Here is an 18,071-nt window from a genome sequence, read left to right as displayed (position 1 = left end):
AGACCAGGTCTTATATTAATTTTTGCTCCAAAAGAAGCAATAGAGCTGATTGTACTGCTAGGTCTTATTTTGGGGGAAACACGGTAATTTTAGTTTGTATACAGTGAGAAATAATATTTTATTTTTATAAAGGCATCACTTTTCACCAGTTATCCTTGCTTACTTGTTTCTCTTGGATGATATTTTCACTTCCATTCTTTTAGAAAAATGGAAGTACCAGGTGAAATGAAAAACACAACAGAAAATTAGAAGAGAAACAATATGGGTGGGGAAAGTGCAACAAAGGAGAAATGGGAAGTGAGGTGAGGATTAGGAGAGGCTCAAGGAAGAATCAAGGCATTATGGATAGAGTGAGTCAATAGCTGAGGATCTAGGTAGGCAGGATGCCTCTGTGAATGAATGAGATATAGCTCATGTCCCCATCACAAGGGATGAAAGGGAGACCAGCAGAGAAGCAAAACTCAGAATCTGAAGGCTATGACAATATATTGGGTGGAGCCCAGGTAAATAACAGTAGGGTGGGTCCAACAAAGGGAATAGGGATGGCTTTTCCTATGGGAGCCACCCGGTTGAAAGGAGGGTGGCCGTCTCCTGTCCCCACCATGGCGTGTGCTCGTCCACTGACATCAGTGTACTCTGAAAAGGGGGAATCATCTGGCAAAAATGTCACTTTGTCTGCTGTGTTCAAGGCTCCCATTCAACCAGATTTTGTGAACTTTGTTCACACCAGGTTGCTCAAAAACAATGGATAGCCCTGTGCTATCAGTGAATTAGCAGATCATTGAACCAGTGCTGAGTTGTGGGGTCCTGGCAGAGCCATGGCTCGAATTCCCAGAGTTCAGGCGGTAGGATTCATCATTCTGGCCAGAGTGCTTTTGGCAATATGTGTCGTGGGGGCTGCATGTTTGCACCAACAAAAACCTGGCGCTCTTGGCACCTCAGAGTGAACACAACACAGAAGTGACATGCCATCTGCTCTGCCCTGGCCGCCTCGGCCTTACCAGCGCTGGTTATGTCTAAAGATCATCATATTGAGGACGTTCCTCAACCTCCTTTGGTGGCTGAAGATAAAGCTGAAGGCTACATACAAGAAGAACAAAGAGGCTGTTTTGCTCCTCAAGAAACTTAAAGCCTGGAATGATATAAAAAATGTTGATACGTCTCAGTGGGTGAGAGCTGGCAAAGGCAAAGTGAGAAACCTTCGTTGTATCTAGCGCAGGGAAGTTTGCATCATCTATAATGAGGACAATGGCAAAGCCTTTCAGAACATCTCTGGAATTCTCTGCTTAGTGTAAACAAACAGAACATTTTGAAACTTGTTCTTAGTGGGCACGTGGGCCATTTCTGCATTTGGACTGAAAGTGCTTTCCACAAGGTAGATGATCTGTGTGGCACATGGTGTAAAGCTCCCTCCCTCAAGAGTAACTACAACCTTCCCACTCACAAGATGCTCAATACAGACCTTAGCAGAATCTTGAAAAGCCCTGAGATTCAAAGAGCCCTCTGAGCACCACGGAAGAAGATTCATCGCACAGTCCTGAAGAAGAATCCGCTGAAAAACCTAAGAATCATGCTGAAGCTAAATGCACATGCAAAGACTATGCACTGGGAACATTATTCTTCACCAGGCCAAGAACCTCCAGCTCCGGGTGGATAAAGCAGCAGCAGCTCCAGAAAACGAATCAGATGAGAAAGGTGTTCCAGGCAAGAAGCCAGTGGTAGGGAAGAAAGGAAAGAAGGCTGTTGGTGCTACAAAGCAGAAGAAGCCTTTGGTGGGAAAAAAGTCTGCAGCTACCAAGAAACCAGCAACTGAGAAACCCACCACAGGAAAAAAAAAGAAGCTTGTGGCATAAACTTAAATTTGCTGATTCCGTATAGGTCAAATCACTTTGGACAGCTAATTTTGAATAAAAACCTGATCAAAGAGGCAGTGAGACACAAAGGAGAGAGAGAGAGAGAGAGAGAGAGAGAGAGAGAGAGAGAGAGAGAGAGAGAGAGAGAGAGGAAATACGGATGTTCCAACAGATGTAGAACAATAGTGACTCTAGAGAATGTAATATTCAGAGAAGGCTTTGAGAGTGTTAGGGCAGGATGAAATCTTGGTCCCATTCATTTGCTGTCTATGGGAAAAAATGGATGATGGAAAGGTCAAGTAAAATATTCAAGGTCATAGATGTCATTCTGCTTCTTGGAATTCTTGTCCTTTCTCATCTTAATCGTATCACTCTTTCCTTAACAGAATAAAATCCAATGCTAGAATGGCTTCAATTTTTTCACTTTTCAATTTTATCTCACGGTACTCATCATCATTTATTCCTTAATTTTGCCAGGACATATCCTGTGCTTTTTCCTGCCTCTCCTCTTCTTTCTGAATGGAATGTTAGTTCTTCTTTCTGAATGGAATGCCTCTTCCTTCTATCCACTTCTTGAAATTCTAATTTTAAAAGCAATTTAAGAGCCAGGGAGTTTTAAATGTCCAAAACATTTTCTTGAATTTCCTCCCTTCCAAGAAATAATTTTCCTTATTTTAAAACCATATATCATTTTGTGGTATTTCTCGTATGTACATATCACCTTGTATTATGACTCTTAGTTCCCATAATCAGGTAGTAAACACTTTAACAAAGATCAAGCTGTCTTAATATTTTGTGTCCACCATAGCTCAGATCTTGTACATACTGAAAGTCTAACAGTGTTTACTCAAGGAATGAATAAATATATGAAACTATTAAATCTCAGCAGCTGGCACATTTCCTATCTATCTTTTAGTTATCTGTATTTATTTTTTTTTCTGTGTAATAGGAGCTCTCAAGAGTACATCAAGCTTCTTTATATATATGCATATATATTATTATACATATATATTTTATATATATTACATATGTATATATAATATCAATTACATATATATGTCATAGATACTACATATGTATATATTATATATATATATTTATTACATATATTATACATGTTATATATTTTTATATATTTTGTATTTATAGATTATATATATTATTATATAACATATAGTAATACATATGTTTTATATATATATATACAGTGTTTAATGGTGTGTATATATATATATATACACACCATTAAACACTGTACACCATTAAACACAAGTATACCATTAAACGCTGACTACATGCCAGATCATATACGAGTATAATCTCATTTTATTATTTACAATCATCCAGTTTGATTAATAGCTAATATTACTCCTACTGTACGTACAAAGTAACTGAGGCTTGAAGAGGTTGAATAATTTGCTTAAGGGTCATTTAGATATTAAATGGCATTACTAAAATTTGAAACCAGATGATTTCAAAGTCCATGACACAGCAAACAAATTATAAGTTTAGCTCTACTGTTGTAAATTGCAACTCCACAGAACTTTCTTTAGTTATATACACTGGCAAACAGACACATACACATATTTATGCACATGTGTAAGTGTGTGTGTATATACATCTATATGTATATTTATGTATACATATACATACACATATATATTCTAATTATATTCTAGATATAATGTTTTAATTAGGCACAGTCATTTATCAAACGGATGTCTCATTTTTAGTTCTCTCATAAAAATTATTTTATAAGAATAAAATCAGTGAATAATACCAATTATATGATCAAATACACAGATGTCTCCTATTTTTATATGAATGAGTCACATAAATCACAGCTACTAGACCACAAGTAAATTGTAGGAAAAAAATCAATCTATGCTTTAGCGAGATTTGATCCTATCCAACAACATTCAATTATTGCCAGGTCTACAAAATGCACACTGATTCATTCAAGAGCCAACTTTGTAACCTATTTAGGAGCCTACTCCAAACCTAATATTTCAAGGGTCTTTGGTAGAGGTAGACATGGAATCACAGCCTCTCACATGAGTCCAGTGACTGCCTGTACCAGGCAGAAACTTCTTGTTATTTATCAAAATCTCTATCTCCCTTCTTTCTGGGTACTGAACTGGACACTTCCCAGTTTCCCTTGCAGTTTAGGGTAGCCCTGTGGCCAAGTGTTTAATGGTATATTCTGGCCAAGAAAATATGAGAGAAAATCATAAAGCTTTCCTGTTTGTTCCTTCATGCTTTCAACCCTTCAGCCAGATAAACATAAATATCCAGAGAAAGCATGGAAGCCACACACTGGTAGTAGGAAAGCTTCCATCAACCTTGGTTCCTAAATAACTATGTGTAACAGATCTTCCCCCCAACTCCTGTTAAATAGGAACACCAACCCACATTGGACTGTGATATGAGCACCTTATAAACCTCTGTTGTATTAAGCTTCTGAAATTTGGGGTTATTTGTTACTGCATCTAACATTATCCTAATACATACAGCAACCTCTTAACAGATGGAGTGCCCCCAGATTCAACAATTTTTACTTCTAATTTTTCTGAATAAGGTTTTAATGATTGAATTTTAAAAACAATAACCAAAGTACACTACTGATTAAATATAAACATATTCAATTGTACATTTAAATTAATTTCAAGCATAAATGTTATTGCCAGTCTATCTTTACTAGGAGTTGATAAGAATTCTGTGATCCAACAGGGTTAATTACATCATGTCAGCCTTGTTCCTAGTTTTTGATCATGTTCATCTGTCCTCAGCTTCCGTGTTCTTCAAATAAATCTAGTAGGAAACCTTCAGATATCCCCTCCATTACTTACAGTTCACTTCTTGTACTGTATGGGTTTTGCTGACAAAAGAGCAAAAAAAGTGACTCTGACCTTTCCTTGTTTTATTGCATCTGTTATTTTTCTACATGGCACCCTCTGAATTTACCTTTCATGTTTTTTTGTTTGTTTGTTTGTTTTTTGTTTTCTTCCTCTTCAGACTTTGAACTTCCATTTATGTACTGTGTTCTGTATTCCTCAGGTTGAGATCATGGAATTCTTTGAGTCCCTCCCAGCTTTTGCTCTCAAGGTTCAACTTTGTTTTTAGATAGGTTTTAGAGCATGTACTTCCCTTAAAGTCACTACTGGGGATCCATAGCTACAAAGCCTATAGTTTTTCAATCTTTCTCAGCATGTTCTAGCCACCCTGCCTTTCTTTGCAGACAGTGGGTCTTTGGCCACCCTGACCACAAACTTACTCTCATTCCCACTCACATTGACTTACAGAACTAATTTGTCTTTGAGCTCTCAGGAAAAGGTCATTTTTTCGCCCTTGTGGGATGGGGAGGGAAAATGTTTGTTTTTCTAAAGGAATGTCATAGGAAGACCATTTAAAAAGAGCATAGAACATAGTTTCTCTGATGCCAACTCTTGCTTCAGTATGAACTATTTTCACTTTTGCACCAGCAAGGCAAGGAACAAAGTGACTCACCTATGATCTGCTGCCCACATGTCAAGTTTGGCTGACAGACATTACTTAGAAAATGAAGGGTAAAATGGGGCTTCTCTCTACTTAAAAAAACTTAACTACTAGTCACAAATTCCAAAACATAAAACAAACAAATAAGTACAGTCATGGCTGCTTTATGAAAATTTGATTTAAAAAATATTCCTAAAATGATTAAATTAAAGGTTAATGTTCTACAATAAAGAAGCATAATTCTCTTTACAAAAGGCCCCTCAATATTTCCATTAAATTAGAAGCTCTTAACACATGTAAAATGTTAGTTGTTCTACTTATTGCAGTTGGTCTTCAGATCATCTTTTCATGAACATATCTACTATTGGTTGTTTAGAATGAGTTTCAGTGTGCATATTTTTTGCACCGACTTTGTGTAATTGTTTTGACATATACTTAAAAATTGCATTTCCAATTTTCTGCTATGTTTCTGAAAGGACCTTCTGCAATAGTTAAATGAAGCAAAAGGCAACCAAACTGATATACAACCCTATAATCCAAAAGAACCTTAAGCTTTCAAGATATCTATTCCCATGTTTCAAGGCAAGTGAGGCAAGAGAAACTGTCCCAGGCCATTAGATGTACATCCTGGTTTTGGTTTTGATGTATTTATTTTGTCTTCTAAAATAACAATATTTATTTTCTTTGAGTGGTTTTAATAATTGTTTTAAAAATACAAAGACTGTTTTAAATATACCGCACATTGTAATGTATATGTTCTTGTGAAACAAAGTCATGCATTTAGATAATTTCCAATACTTGAACTATAAAGTATTTGAAAGAGAAATTTTCATGAAATTACAAATAATAGCTCATAACCTAAAAGAATATATGCTAAGGCTTGTCAAGGGTTTCAAAATAAATGTTTGCTGTTGTTGTATTAACTTCAATTACTTAGAATACTGTCTGCTTTTAAAAGAGTATTTGGTACATTTGTTTTTAATTCTATGTTTATTTGAAAAGCATTATAATATTTAAGGGAAAGACCAAGAATGTTATGAATATTCCAGTTTTTTTGGAAAATGAAAACAACTGCTTTGCATTAAAGGATTGCAGGAACTCCATTTACAACTTTCAATTTGGAACTATTTCTTTTAAAAAGAGCTCAAAAACTTTATTTAATGCTGAATAGCATCTTTAGTACTTTTTAAAAGTATAGTAGCATTGTATATATCTAATATAAACAAAAATTAAAACATTTTTATATCAAATAATACTATCTTCCATCAGAGCCCTTGGAAGGAAATTTGAGAGAATATAATAAACGCATTTGGAATTAAACTGCTCCTGTTTTTAAAGACATCATTTTGGCTACATCCATATATGTAGTAAAATGTTTTCTTGTACGAGATCTAAATTACTTATTTAAATAAAAAGCCTCCGTTAAATCTGTCTGAGTGTTACTATGATAGTATTTCACTGATAATTAATGCAATACTGAAAGATATCAGAATTTGCCTAAATTTTCTAGTACTTTAGAGCACATCCATAAAGAAGCTCTGAAATAAACTGGGAAAAGAAGGGCAAATTAAACCCAAAGCAAAGCAAAATAAATAATAATGATTGAAGCAGAATGAAATGAAGCAGGAAATGAATTTAAAAAGGGGAAAAATCAATAAATCCAAAAGTATGTTATCTGAAAAGGTTGAAAAAAATTGATAAACATTTACTAAACTGATAAAGAAAAAAAGGAGTCAAATTACTAAAATTAGGAATTAAAAAGGGGTCATTCCTACTGACTTTGCAGAAATAAAAGGGATTTTAGGGGAATACTATGAGCAATAGTACACCAACAAATTAGATAACCTAGATGAAATTACAAAAGAAGAAGGAAAATCTTAGAGAACTACACACTACTGAGTTGACTCCAGAAGAAACTGAAAATCCGAATAGACCTGCAACAAGTAAAACGATAGAATTAGTATTCAAAACACTCCCCACAAATAAAAACCCAGGCCTAGGTAGCTTCACTGGTGAATTCTACTACACATTTGAAGAAGAATTACCACCAACTCTTCAAAATACAAAAGAGGAAACACTTCCCAGCTCAGTCTATAAAGTATTATCCTGAGAGCAAAAGTAGATAAAAATATCACACACAAAAAAGAAAACTACAGACCAATACCCCATATGAATATAGATACAAAAATTCTCAGCAATTTACTAGCAAATGAAATCCAGCAGCTTATAATAAGAGTTATAATCGTGACCAAGTGAGATTTATCCCAGGAATTCAAGGTTGGCTTAACATATGAAAATCAATCAATGTAATATACTGGAGTAATACAAGACAAAAACCACACGATCATCTCAATAGATGCAGCAAAACTATTTGACAAAGTCCAGCACACTTTCATGATAAAAATACAATGAGCTAGGAATAGAAAGGAATTTCTTCCACCTGATAAAGGGCATCCAGTAATTCCTTGAGTTTCCTCAAGAAACAGTTAGATTCCAAAAGCATTTTGTCAGTTTTAGCCCTGAAATTTAGATGCATGTATAATCGTCAATGGCCAACCAAGTCTGCACAGTTATATATTCCTTGGTTTTAATGATTCTTTAACTCAGGAAAGGACTCGATATTTCAAGTAACTCATATGCAGGGGTAGCTATTTAAGAAGTTATTATAGGTTGAATTATGTCTCCCTTCAAAAAATGTTAGAATCCTAATCCCCAGTACTTCAGAATGTAACCCAATTTGAGATATAATCTTTGCAGAGGTAATCAAGTTAAAAGAAGTCATTAGGGTGGTCTTTAATCCAATCTGATTGGTGTCCTTACAAATGAGAGGTTTGGACACAGATGTGCACAGAGGAAGAACAACACCACATGAAGATGACAGCAATGATAGGGATGATGCTTCCACAAGTCAAGGAATGCCCATTACTGCTAGCCACCCACGAGAAGCCAGGAGAGAAGCATGGAACAGATTCTTCGTCATAGTCCTCAGGAGGAACCTTAATCAGACTTCTAGCCTTCAGAAGTGTGAAACAATTTTTTGTTGTTCAGCCACTTAGTTCGTGGTGCTTTGTTGTGGTAGCCCTGGCAACCTGATACAGAAATACTCAGTAAATATTTACTCATTGTGAAACTCCGGGAAAAATAAGCAGAAAGAAATGATACTGATTGTAGAGTACAGGTTGAGAAAAAAGGCAACTGTTTGCCTTTTTCTAAACTTGAAAATATCAGAAGTGTGTACACAAAAAAAGAGGCTGGCAGACAGTTCAGGAACAATAATAATTGTGCCTTTGCTATAGTAGGAAAATCCTGGGAGAAAGGTGACATCGACACCCAGTTGAGGTTAGGGATATTAATAATAGCCTTATTTACTTCATGTGTTTATGATCATCAAAACAAAGAGAAAAATAAACTAGAAAAACGTCATGATTTAACAGAGAATTTTCCTTGTCATGCACCTCTGTTGTTCTGTGGACGTCCAGCAATAGCACTCCCTGCCTACCTGGGAGTGACCTCTCCCGTGTGGGCTCTGGCGGGAAAGAGCCAATGGACCAGGCAACCAGAGAATTGCCACGTGGCCTCAACTCAGCCAATCAACGATTTCTGCTTAAACTTTGCCGTGTCGGAGGATGGTGGAAAGAGTTGAGGACAGTTGAGAAATGATCTTTGGCAGAGCAGAAAGTCCCCCACAGCCAGAAGCAAGTGTCCAGTGGAGGTGGAGCCAGCAGCAGAGTGTCCTAACCTGACTACCACTGTGAGGAGCTGTACGCCAAGGGTCTTACTACCTTGTTAGAGAACCCAAATTTTGGCTTGGTTCTCCTGCATTTTTGCCCAATCAGTGATTAGCCTTCCACATTCTTCCATTTAATCAGCCAGAGGCAATTTCTGTTGCTTGGAAAGAAGCCTGATATGAATCACTAAAATTAACTACGTAAATTCCAGGTGCTGAAACTAGGATCTAGTTTTACTTTCTGTAAGCAAAAATCTTTTTTTACTCTCCTTATATGTCTGAACCTCCATTTGGGGACATTAAAAAAAGAAATATTTGGAGGATCATGTTCTGCAGGTAAAATTGACCAGAAAAGCACATTATTTTAAAAACCAATTAAGGGAGATTTAACTTCTTAAAAAAATGTATAATGAAGTGAACCTCAGAATTTGATAGGACTGTAATTATCCCCTTAAAATTCAATTTTCTTAGACATCCACCTTCAAAAGGAATGCAGCACAATCTGACTGTGATTGAAACCTGTCTGCAGTCAGTCCATAGAAATGCATCTGCCTCATATAGACTCGCTCATCTTGTCAAGCAAAGAAAAACCTCATAATCAGTTTCCACACCCCCAGGTCTTCCAATTCTCAAAGTAATATACCAAACGACTCAGGAACACACATGAAGCGGGGCTCTGTGGTCAGTCTATTGTAACCTCGTGCAGGTGGAGACCTCATCACTGCAGCGAAGGGTCATAAAACCTCAAGGGTCATAAAAACTCATCTTGCAGTACAAACTCGAGCCAAATGCCTGTTTCCACAGTTTATTATTTATTTATTCATTTATTTTTATTTTTACCGAAAAAGGAACTAGCTACACAATTATAATTATCTGGTAACTGTAAACAAATCAATGCGACAGGTTTTTTTCAATGCGACAGATTTTTTTCAAGGCGATTAAAAACTTTATCCTGGACTAGAACACAGTAGGATTCATCACGTGGACTGGCATTTTGCCTGCAGCCATATGCCATCTGTCATTTTCTTTAATGAAGTTTGCATCAATTTACAGGAAGCACCAAATGCTAAATAACTGGTAGAATCACTTCACACAATCGGATCAATGTTTAATGTCGCTTTTTTGTGGAAACTCATCAGCTGAATGCATATAAGGAAAACATTCTGAGGGTCTGGTCCCTAGGCTATAAGAGTATCAGAATAAGTTGCTTGGAAGCAAAATATTGAAGTGAAAAGGTCTGAGTTCATGAACTGAGGCAAACAAATAAACGGGGAGAAATCTACTAACCTTTCAGAATTGTATTTAGAAGTTTTGGAAGAAAGGAAAAAGGTAATGATATGACTAACTCAATTCAAAACAAATGCCCCTTTTTAAAAGATTAGTAGCAAACATATTCCTCTTCTTTCCAAATGTTATTGGTCTACTTGACTTAACTCATTTTCAATTACTTTTGCTAAAGAGACAGATATAAGGTAAATAGTGATATCCAAGCTTAAATTTATTTGGAATTCACTTAATATTTCAAAATATTTTAAAACTCTCTTCTTTTATCTTTTAAGGTTTTTACCCTAATTTTTCTGAACCTTGTTTAAAAAAAAAAATTATAAAGTATTTCAAACAAAGGAATGTAACCCAAAGTAATAAGGTGATCACTAGCCATATTTGACAGATGGCAACATTTGTCTATATTGTTCAGGTTTCTCTTTAAAAAAAAAAAAAAAAAAGATAAAACATTGAAGATTCTGGTAAAGCTGATGTATATTTTTGTTCAGCTCCATGATTCCCCTTGTCCCTAGTCCACAAAAGCAATCTGCCCCTATATTCCCATTTTCTTTACCATTGCTATATGGATATTTACTTTTACTGCATGGCACTTGAATGGAAATTTTGCACTCTAGACCACCCCTTCCACAGATGCTCACACACTACCAGAATCTTTAGCCCCCAGTCTAGAACTACACAGCAAAACCGTGATTCATGCCTTATAACTTGCCAAACCTAATTGTAGGGATGTAGATTAAGGAAAAACCTAAGCAACCACATAGACTCCTTTTCTCGTTATTTCTTCCTATTTCTTCCTACCCCCCACTATCAGCATTTTCCAACACAAAACACTTAGGGCTTTCCTCTTTTCTCAGCCTTTAGCTTTAAATTGTTCCCACACAGAATATTTTCTCATCTAGTTTTAACTCCCATTTTCCTGAGCTGCGGCTGGGTATTCTTTCAAATCTCCATATCTAAAACCTGACTCCTCTTTTCCGCATCCACCTTCAGAAACTCCACCATCCTATTTTCTATTTATAGAATCTTTATACTTCAAGTTTCTTAAACTTGTTAATTTTATCTAAACTCTTGCAATCCTCTAGACTGCCTTATTTGATTGCAATCAATCAGTTACCAGTAGCTTAGCAGCATATTTTTAAATGTTTTACATCCATTTATTATCTTGCATTTTCTCTGTCATCTCCCTGGTTTACATGTGAGTCACCTCATCCATAGTGCTTAAACAAGGATATGTGTCCCAACAAAGCTACATTCCGTGGGGAATTCTCCTCAAGTGGAAAGAGGTTAAATGTTGCTCATACACTAATAAAACAATAAATTCCCATTACATCCTTAAATATCCCTTTGAGACTATCAGTTTCTTGCTCAAAAGCAATTATGTAGTATCAAATGTTATAGCAGAAGAGGTCCTAGATAATACAACCATCCTTTATTTGGTACTTATTCTTTACCACGCACTTTTATAGACACTACAAATATTGGCACATTTAACCCCCATGATAACCTGGGAAAGTAGTCATTGTTTCCCATATTACCTAGATGAAGTTCCTGAGGCCTAGAGATACCAGTTAATTTTCTTAAAGCTAGTTTGGAAAGCCATTTGAGAGTTTCAAGGTAAAATGAAAATGTGCAGTGTATACAATTCAGGAATTCTACATTTAGGTGTGAAAGTCTAGAGAAACTCTCACACATGTGCACAAGTAGACATGTATGAGGTTGTTCATAACACAATTCTTTGCAATTGAAAGAAAAAACTTGGAACAACTTACAATGACAAGCAATCAGAGAATGGATAAGCATATTACTATATATTCATACATTATAAGACTATTTAGCAATTAAAAAGCACAATGCAGATTTATACATGTCAGCATGAATACATTATCCCCCCAAATAAAAAAATTGTGGGGGATAAACAGGTTACAGAGAGATATAACAGAATACTCTTTATGTGAACTTAAACATTCCAAAAATACGATATTATCTAGTACAACACATGAGGTCCGATAATTAAGTTTGTGAACTTGTTGCAACGATGATGCTAACCTTTCTTGATATCAGAGGGATTATTCATTATGAATTTGTACCAACTGGATGAATAGTTCACCAAGTTTACTACTTGGAAGTGCTGAAAAGGCTGTGCGAAAAAGTTAGACGATGAACTTTTTGCCAACAATTCACAGCACTGTCTGTGGGGGAGGTTTTAGCCAGTAAACAAATAACTGTATTGGAACACCCTCCCTACTCACCTGATCTGGCCCCCAATGACCTCTTTCTTTACCTTAAAATAAAGGAAATATTGAAAGGAAGACATTATGATGACGTTCAGGATATCAAGGGTAATATGATGACAGCTCAGATGGCCATTCCAGAAAAAGAGTTCCAAAAATGCTTTGAAGGGTGGACTAGGTGCTGGTATTGGTGCAGAGCTTCCCAACGGGAGTGCTTCAAAGATGACCCTAGTGATATTCAACAAGGAGGTATTTAGCACTTTTTCTAGGATGAGTTCATGAACTCGTTTGTCGGACCTCGTTATATGTAATAAAAACATAAAAATACAGATAAGAGATTACATGCCAATTTTTTATTTCAGGCCCCTATGTGGAAGAAGGGGAATAGGTTTCTGGATGGGTGCAAAGATACAAACTTAAATCAGTAATATTACATACACACGAGATCTGAAATTAATATGGCAAAATGTTAATAGGATTAAACCTTGTTAAGGAGTTCATCTTTTTTCTATAATATTTGCTATTTGCTATATTATCATATTTTTAAATAAAAAAATCTACCTGGGAAAATATTATTAAATCCAATATCACTAATAAATCCCAGATGCACTAGATTGATAAAAATATTAACACTATACCTGAAACTAACAGAAAAAAATTAGCACTCAGAGAAAAAAAAATGAGTACTTAACTATTACATGACAATAGAGTTTCTTCAGATAAAAGGAGATGTAAACATGAACGAAAATAATCTTAGATTTGACTCTATCAGTAGTATAGAAGCAAAAATCACAATAAGCAAAATTAAAATGCAAAGGATAATCTGAGAATATTTGTAAGAAATAGGAGTGCTATGTTTGTGCCTTCCCATATGTTGAAGCTCTGACCCCCAAAGTGATAGTATTTGAAGGTGGATCCTTTGGGAGGTAATTAGGTTTAGATGAGAAGGTCTGGTCCTCTTGATTGGATTAGTGTCCTCATAAGAAGAGTAAGAGACCAGAGGTCTCTTTTCCTTCCATCTGCCATGTAAGGACGCAGCAAGAAGGTACTGTCTTCAACCCAGGAAAAGGGGCCTTATGAGAAACCAAACCTGTCAACATCTTGATCTCGCGATTCCCAGCTTCCAGAATTGTAAGAAATAAATGCCTGGTGTTTAAGCCACTCAGTCTAAGGTATTTTGTTACAGCAGCCAGAGATGACTAAGACAATGAGATAAAAGTGTCATATAATGTATACATTAATCACTCTTATAAATCTTATACATAGGGCATAGGAAACCCAATAGAAAAATGTTGATAGCTTATAAACTTATAATTCATAACAGAAAAAATATAACTGGCCGATATTCAATTAAATCTTATTAAAAATAAAATAAATATAATTTAAAGTTACTTTCACCTATAATTTATAACCATAACTTATCTTTGTGAAATAAGCAAAGACAAAACAAAATATATAGTATTAAAGGTCTGTAAGATGTGTTAATTTCATACGCAAATATTCTGAAAAAAAACGAGAGCTTTAAAAATCTCTAAGAAAGTCATATCCATTAGAATGGCCACTATATACATCTATCTATCTATCTATCTATCTATCTATCTATCTATCTAGATAGATAGATAGATAGATAGATAGATAGATAGATAGATAGATAGATAGATGTACAGATATATGTATATGTATACATATATACGTTTGATATGTATACATATATATGTATATAAACTGAAAATAATGTATTGGCAATGATGTGGAGAAAATGGAACCTTTGTGCATTGTAAGTAGGAATGTAAAAAGGTATAATCACTATGTAAAACAGTATGGAAATTCCTCAGAAAATTAAAAATAGAATTACTATATGATTCAGAAATCTCACTACTCCTGGGTTTGTACCCAAAAGAACATAAAGCATGAGCTTGAAGAGGTATTCCACAGCCATGTTCATGGCTGCATCAATCACAATAGCCAAGAGGTGGAAGCAACCCAAGTGTTCATAGATGGATGAATGGGTAAAGAAAAGATGGTCTATACACACAATGGAATATCATTAAGCCTAAAAATAAGGAAATCTAGTCACATATTACAACATGGATGAAACTTGAAGACACTAAGTGAAATAAGCCAGTCACAAAAAGACAGATAATGTATGATTCTACTCATATGAGGTCTCTAAAGCAGTCAACTCAAAGAAACAGAAAGTAGAATTGTGGTTGCCAGAGGATGAGGGAAGGAAGAAATTGGGAGTTGATTAATGGGTATAGAGTTTCAGTTTTGCAAGATGAGAAAGTTCTAGAGATCTGTTGCACAATGTGAATATACTTAACACTACTGAGATGTACACATAAAAATGGTTAAGATGGTAAATTTTATGATGTGTGTTTTACCACAATTTTTTAAAAAGCTCTATGTATATCTGTCTTTGACATTACAATACCACATCAAGAAATGTAATATAAAAATAACTATAAATGGGTGAAGGTGGTCAAAAAAATAAAAGAAAGAATTATCAAATATACACAAAAGCATGGCTACAAGGCTCTTCATCTTATTTTGGTGTATAATATCAAAGAGAAAACAACAATCTGAACATTCGATCCACAGATATAGTTGAATAGATTATAGTGCATTCATACAATAGAATACTCTGCATCTATTGGATATGATGTTTAACATAATTGTAAAGGTAAAGAAAAATGTCCATGATATATTAACTGATCGCTATATAAACATGAATTTGTTGTATTATTGATTGGGGGAGGTGGGAGGAAAGGAGACTATTTTAAGAATAACTTCCTGAGTATATGTTTCCCTTACTAGCCCAGAACTCTTTTGAGTTTCAACCTTTTAAAAATGTATTATCTACAGATTTCAGGTGATTACAAGCAAATCTTTATTTTTGCCTTATACTGTTCTTCCCTTATTATTGAACTTGTCACATACATCTGTATTCTCTCTCTAACAAGACTGTAAAGTCTTTGAAGGCTAGAACTTCTACGTAGCAGTAAAAGTACTGCTTTCTGATGGTTTTGTATCACTATTCTTCCATAACGAAGTGAGGCTTGTGTATAAGAGAGGAGGGTCAGGCAAAGTGAACACAGAAAATTAAACCAACAAATATTTATTGCATACTTACTATGTGCAGGACATGGCTGGTACTATAGATATAAAGATGTAGGTCTGGTTGTTGTCTTTAAAAACTTCACTCTCTTATTAGGGAAACTATGACTACACAACAGACAAGTTAAACCCTGGGTATACTTTAAGAAGAAATTGTGATATGTATTAAATTGCCAAGATGTAATAAAACAACTTACTAATACTTCCTCCCCATACTTAGTGTATGAAAGTATAACATAATGGCCTAAAATAAAATGATTTTCTAAAAAGCTTATCTGTAGCCCTGGCTGTTTTGTTTACAAAAGAGCTCTGAGGACAATTAAAATCCATTCCAGTTTTAAAATGTTAGGGACAGATCAAATTAGTGAAAATCTTCCAAGAGTTTATAAACAAAATTCCCAAAGGGATTCGTTAAAATTGTACTGACAACAAATATATGAATTTGAATTTTTAGCCTAGCTTATGGAAGAAAATTTGTTTTAAAAGAGAAAATGAAAAGAATGAAGAAAGGAAGGAGAGGGAGGGAGGGAGGGAGAAAATCCTTCTCTGTTCAATCAGGATTGTATCTCCATCAGATCACTCAAATTGCTGACAGCAATCCACCCATGGACTCTATGTTGCCAAATCCAGTGGTCATTCTCAGTCCTCAGCTTACTTTAACTTTCAACAAAATTTGACACCATTATCAAAATACTTTTTGAGGACTCTCTCCTCAAAATACTGTCTTCAGCCAGGACACCACGCACTCTTGGTTTTCCTTCTGTATCACTGGTCATTTCTTCTTAACCTCTTTATCTAGTTCCTGCACTTCTCCCTGACCTCATAATGGTGGGATGCCCCAGGGCTCAAGCCTCCATCGTCTTTTCTGTCTATACTCACTCCCTTGGCTCCCTTGGTGTTATCTATCCTCAAGACTTTAAATAGCACCTACTGGCCAACAACTCTCAAATTCCACCTCCTGCCCAGACCTATCTCCTGACTCATACAGCCTGCCTGTACATCCTACAGTTGGATGTTTAATAGTCTTCTTAAACTTGGCATACCCATACTTGAATTCCTGATCCAAATTTCAAAATCTGTTCTTCTTATGGCCATTTCCATATGAGCGTATCCTTTTAGATGCTCAGATTAAAACACTTGAAGTCATTGTCAACTTCTCTCTGCTGGCTCTGTCTTCAAAATATGTACAAAACCTTTCACTGCTACCTGCCATCTTGATTGAGCCAACCACTATTTATTCTGGATTACTGCAATAACTTCCTGCTTCTATCCTTCCCATGCCATCCTCCCCAAACAGCAAAAGGATTAGTCAGACAATAGTTCAGAAACTTAAATTGAATCATGCAACTTTTTTGTTCAAACAATTGCAATGGCTTCCCAATTCATTTGTAATTAAACCCAGATCTTTTACAATAGTCTACAAAGCCCTATATAATCTGCTCATGCCGCCTACTCAGACCTTAAATAGACACCTTGTTTCATTAAACTCATCTTAGTTTTGCTCCCTTGACTTTATCCACAAGATCTCCAGGGATTTCACAAGCGACTCCTACGTAGTTACCTCCTTAAGGTCCTGGGTTAGCTGATCCCTACGCCCAGAATGATCTTTCCCCAGATTATCTGCTTGGTTCACAACTTGACCTCCTTCCAGTCTTGGCTGAAATCTCTCTTCCTCAATAAGAACTCTTCTGAGCCTCTATTTTCTATTTAATACTGCAGTTCACTTACTTCCTTCTTAATCTGCTCTACTGTTTACTCTATTCAAAACTTTAATTAGTTTCAAGCATGCTATATAATCTACATTATGCAAATATTTATAGTAATTTCTAATTGTATATCCCTAATCTGCTAAAATATAAGCTTTATGAGGGCAAGGATCTTTTTCTGCGTTTTTCCACTCAGTTATCATCCACAGTGCCTACAAGAGACACTGGATAAACATTTATCACACAAATAAATAAAATATTATGAGGAAAGTGACATGGAAGAGGGTGGTCTGTGCATTTAGTCTTAGTTATAATTCACAAAGTTCCACAGAACTTGTTTTTATTCATATTGCTGTATGTGGAAAAAATATCCAGCATACAAAATGATTTAAAGCCATCACAGTTTACACAGGCACTCATACAGGAATAATAATATCAAAGCAGAGAAGTAGTGCTTTTTGTTCAAAATTAAGTAGGTAAATAGCTTTTTCCCCCCAAGAGTCATGCAAAATCCTATATGAAAGAGGATTATTATTTAATAAAGAGACTCCCTGAGCCCTTCAATATTATCATAGTGGAAAGAATTACTCATTGTGCTGCTGGAAGGGGCATCTAATTTAGGAAGATTTCATTTACTCATAGATTGTTTTGTTATAGA

General features: G+C 35.4%; 1 protein-coding gene and 1 pseudogene across 6 annotated transcripts in view; one reads left to right on the top strand and one right to left on the bottom strand.

Annotated features, from left to right (window-relative positions):
• MACROD2 (mono-ADP ribosylhydrolase 2) overlaps positions 1-18,071 on the bottom strand; it is a 2,124,656-nt gene that overhangs the window by 1,201,063 nt on the left and 905,522 nt on the right. The window lies entirely within an intron of this gene.
• On the top strand, positions 567-1,853 carry LOC109458413 (large ribosomal subunit protein uL4 pseudogene; annotated as a pseudogene).

The sequence above is a fragment of the Rhinolophus sinicus genome, chromosome 13 (genome assembly GCF_057876585.1).
Source record: "Rhinolophus sinicus isolate RSI-liver-muscle chromosome 13, RSI-T2T, whole genome shotgun sequence".
Lineage (NCBI taxonomy): Eukaryota > Metazoa > Chordata > Mammalia > Chiroptera > Rhinolophidae > Rhinolophus > Rhinolophus sinicus.
The sequence above is the reverse complement of the archived record's forward strand: the minus strand, read 5'-3'. Positions and strand labels throughout refer to the sequence as shown.